Raw genomic sequence first — 4,996 nt, forward strand, 5'->3', positions numbered from 1 at the left:
GCGTGCAGACACAGGTGGCCGCCATATCTGAGTCTTCATCAACCAGCTGACTCCGTTTGCCCTGCCCAGGTGATTCCCTGAGACCCTGCCCCTCCCAACTCGCAGGCCCACCCAAACCCCTTCTCGTGGCTTTTCCATTCAAACAGCCTGTCTTGCTCATGCTGCAGACTTTCCTAAAATCTCTCAAAGGTTCACAAACCCCAAACAAGCAGCATCTGGCCTCAGTATGCCCCATACCTCTTGCTAAGCAGCCCCAAGCTTGGCACTAGTAGCAGCTGGCCTCAGTTCATGGATTGGCCTATCAAGGGACCTCTAAGCCCAGTGTGGGTGGTGACCACCTGTGGATTTCTTGGTGGCTCCTGCCAGGTGACCCCAGCAGGGCCTAGGCTGAACTTGCCCTGTGGTGGGGCCACTCTCAAGAGGCCTTAAAGCCAGCATGTCTGGTGGCTGACTTTGGACTGAACCAGAGCCACTCCTGGGACCATATATGAGGAAAACACACCCAAAGAGTAGACTGGGCAGGCACCAGAGCCCTGCTAAGGTCAACCCTTTAGCTCCGTAGGGTCAACCCCTGCACACAGTCACCAACCAGTCCTCACAACCAGTGAGCCTGAGGGCCAATCCTCCCACTGACATGCAAACAGCAACCAACTACACACAACTATAGTAGGGCGCACACAGCCCATACAAGGGACATATCTGGAGTACACAGCTCAGGTGACCAGGGGCACTGTGCCCCTAGGCCCCACAGGACACCTACTATGTAAGGCCACTTTGCTAAGACCAAGAGACATAGTGGCCCCGTTTAATACACAGAAACAAACACAGGAAAGCAGCCAAATGGGAAGACAAAAAAAATGTTCCACACGAAAGGAAAGAACAAAGTTCCAGAAAAAGAACTAAACAAAATGGAGGCAAGCAGTGTATCAGACGCAGAGTTCAAAACACTGGTTATTGGGATGCTCCGGGAGCTTGGAGGAAGAGTAGATGAGCTCAGTGAGAACTTTAACAAAGAGATAGAAAACATAAAAGTGGAGATGGAAACATGAAAAAAAAAAACCAGCCAGAAATAAAGACCACAATATCTGAGATGAAGAGCACATTAGAGGGAATCGACAGAGTGGATGAAGCGGAGGATCGAATCAGCAATTTAAAGGATGGGGTAGCAGAGGACACCCAATCAGAACAGCAACAACGACCAAAAAAAAAAAGCCAAAAAGATGAGGAGAGTTTAAAGGGGCCTCTGGGACATCAAGCACAACATTCACATCACAGGGATACCAGAAAGAGAAGAGAGAAGGACTTGAAAACCTATTTGAAGAAACAATGATGGAAAACAACCTTAACCCGGTGAAATAAATAGACATACAAGCCTAGGAAGCATAGAGCCCCAAACAAGATGAACCCAAAGAGGCCCACACCAAGACACAGGATCATTAAAATGCCAAAGCTTAAAGCCAAAGCTTTAAGAAAGAATCTTAAAAGCAGCAAGAGAAAAGCACTTAGTTACCTACAAGGAAGCAATCACCCAGAAACTTTGCAGCCAGAAGAGATAGGTAGGAAATATTCAAAGTGATGAAAAGTGAGGACCTACCACCAAGATTCCTCTACGCAGCAAAACTGTCATTTAGAATCGAGGGACAGAGAAAGAGCTTCCCAGACAAGAAAAAACTAAAGGAGTTCATCACCAGCAAACCGGTATTACAGGAAATGTTGGAGGGACTTCTTTAAGAAACAGAAAAAAAATATGTATAAAAAACATGAATAATAAAATGGCTATAACTGCATGTCTATCAACAAGTACTTCAAATGAAAAAGAATTAAATGCTCCAATCAAAAGATAGGATGGCTGAATGAGTAAGAAGACAAGATCGTTACATATGCTGCCTACGAGAGACCCACTTCAGATCAGAAAACACACAGACTGAAAGTAAGGAATGGAAAAAGGTATTTCATGAAATGGAAATGAAAAAAAAAAATCTAGGTAGCAATACTTAGACCAGATAAAATAGACTTTTAAACAAAAGCTAGCACAAAGGCTGGATAGAACAAGAAGGACCCAGTCATCCCACTTCTGGGTATTTATCCAAAGAAACTCAAAATACTACTTTGAAGGGACAGGTGCATCCATAAGTTCATTGCAGCATTATTTACAAGAGTCAAGATACGGATTCTACCTGGGTGTCCATCAATGGATGAATGGCTAAAGAAGAGGTGGTACCTATATACGATGGATACTCAGCCATAAAAAAGAATGAAATCTTGCCATCCGCAACAGTTCGGACGGATCTAGAGGGTACAGTGCTGAGGGCAGATAAAGAAAGACAAATGCCAAATGATTCACTTACATGTCGAATCTAAAGAACAAAATAGAGAAAACATAGACAGACAGACAGATACAAAGAACAATTTGAGGGTAAAAAAGGGGGAAGGGATTAAGCAGTACAAATTGGTAGTTGCAAAATAGTCACAGGGATGTAAAGTATAGCACAAGGAATATAGTCAATAATATCATAATAACTATGTATGGTTTCCGATGGGTATTAGATTTATCAGGGAGATTACTTTGTGAGTTTTATAGATGTCTAATCACTATGTGGTACACCTGAAACTAATATATTGTATGTCAACTGTAATTGCAAAATAAAAATATTTAAAAAAAGAAAATAAGGCTGTATGCAACAGTAGGCTTAATAAACATGGTTTTAAGGTTAAAGCTTAATAAAATAAAATAATAAAATAAAATAAATAAAATAATAAAATGAAATAAAATAAAATTCTACTAACTCTGCCGAACAAAAATTTATATATTTGTTAAATAAGTTGATAAGGAAAACTCCAAGACATTAACAGATAATTAAGTGAATGGCACAAAAAGATTCTTGTCAAAAAGATGAAATGTTTAACTAGGTAAGGAAAAGTGTTCAACCTTATTAGTAATTTTCAAAATCAAAAGTTGAAATAATATTCCATCTTTGGCTCATCAAATTCGCAGAAAACAGATAATGTGAATGCAAAGATTTGGTAGTAGTACAAGCATGCTCAAGCATTGAACTGGATAAGTAAATTGTTACAAGCCTCTCGAAAAGCAATTAGGTGATATGAAGCAAATATTACGTGATCCAGCAACTAGATTGTGGGAGATACAAATGAAGAACATAGTCTAGTATACCAAAACAAGGATTTTGCTCAATATGTTCATCCTATTCATAATAATAAAATACTGGGGAAAAAACTTAAATGTTCTAATGCAGGGAAATAGGGTTATTAAAGCGTTATTCACCAGAGTGAGGAAATGCTTGTTATAATGCTAAGTGAAAGCATAAGAAATACAATGGTGTGCGCTTGTCTGCATAGATATATAATGCTTCTGATGTAAAATAAAGATTACAGCGACAAAAACATGATTATATTTGTTGTGCAGCTTCAGGTGGTTTTCTCTGCTTTCCATATTTGTATAGTTTTCAAATATTCTATAATAAAGATATAGTATTAGCTTCTTAAATTAAAAAAGTGTTTTTCAAAATTTCGTTCATGTATTTTCGATGCCGTGTTTAGTCCCAATCTCTTTCCTAAACTCAGGGAGCAGACACCAATGTCCTGGTCCTCCTTTCTCCAGGGTGAATGGAGTGTGGGCACGTAGGACTGATGTAGAACCCCACTCCCCTCCCCCCGCCCCCAGCTGGGGCAGGTCTTCACTGGCCTGGGCATAGCTGGAGTGATTCCTTTGCAGCCAGGTGCTGAAACTACCTGTTCCAGGAGTAGTTCATCCAGTCTGCAAAGCTCGCCTTCTCTCCATCCCCAGTGAAGCGTTCCAGGGGGAGGGAGAAGCTAAGTCTGGAAGGATCTGAGCACTTGGAGGGAGCAGGAGCACAGGCAGTGGGTTGAGAGATCAAGGAAGCCACCCATGGCCTCAGAAGTCCTGGCAGGAGTCTGGGTTCTATGTCAAAATCGATTAGCCACCTCCAAAAGGTGTATTGTACGCCAGGAAGTCACATGATCTGGAGCTAACTTGCAGCAGCTCACTTGGTCTATGGGGATCGCCCTACATAGGGTCCTGAGATGGGGCCCCAGAGGTCAGCAGGGCTATGTCACATCATGTTCAGAGTGGGGATTTAGGGAGTGGGGGAGTGTTGACGGAATTTGAGTGAGGGGAAAAGGCAGGCTCCAGGTGTCCTTGGGAAAAGTTGCACTTGATGTAGGCCCTGCCCAGACAGGCCAGGTAGAAAGGCCTAGGAAACTAAGTGGGGACAGAGGCTAGGAAGTCAGGGAGGGGGGACCCCACAGACCACCTGGTCACCCTGCTCGTAGAAGGCTGACAATAGGGAGTGGTCCACGGGAGTCCCGCTTCTGATGTGGGTGAAAGGCCACTCAGGATCCTGCCCAGTGAACCAGGAAGGGGAGGCAGGGCCCACCCTGGCTTGGGGGCTCGAGGAAGTGAGTCCAACTTTGGGGCTGGCGCTTGAAACCAGGTCAGCGCCTGAGCACGGAGCTGGAGCTGACAGCCTCTGGGGTCCCAGGTTCTCGGCCAAGCGGCTGACCTCAGGGAGGGAGAGCGCACTGTATCCGTTTCAGAAGGGCCCAGCCAGCCCCACTCTCACTTCACCTTTCCCGACCCCCACTTTAGGCCTTTGTCTCCCTTGATTGGAAGACGGGCTGGAGGAGGGGGTGATGAAGAGACAAGGGAGGGGGAAGTGGAGTTGGGCGTCCAGGGCTCCGCCGGTTGGTGCCGCTACCCATCCCTGCAGCCGCCCACCCGAAACGTCGCGTGATTCGGAGCACCTGCTCCCTTCCCGTTTTGGGGGAGCTGGGGTGAGACCCCGCCCGGATTATTGACTGCAGCTGCAGGGGCGCGACACTCCCCGCGCTGAGCCTTCCTCCCTGTCCCCTCTCTCCACCACCGGCTGGACTGGTGTCAGGGATGACATTGTGACGTTTCCTGGAACGCAGATGACCGAACAACATTCCAAATGTGATACTGATCAGACATTCACTC

Source organism: Pteropus vampyrus, unplaced genomic scaffold, assembly GCF_000151845.1.
Source record: "Pteropus vampyrus isolate Shadow unplaced genomic scaffold, Pvam_2.0 Scaffold188, whole genome shotgun sequence".
NCBI classification, from domain to species: Eukaryota; Metazoa; Chordata; class Mammalia; order Chiroptera; family Pteropodidae; genus Pteropus; species Pteropus vampyrus.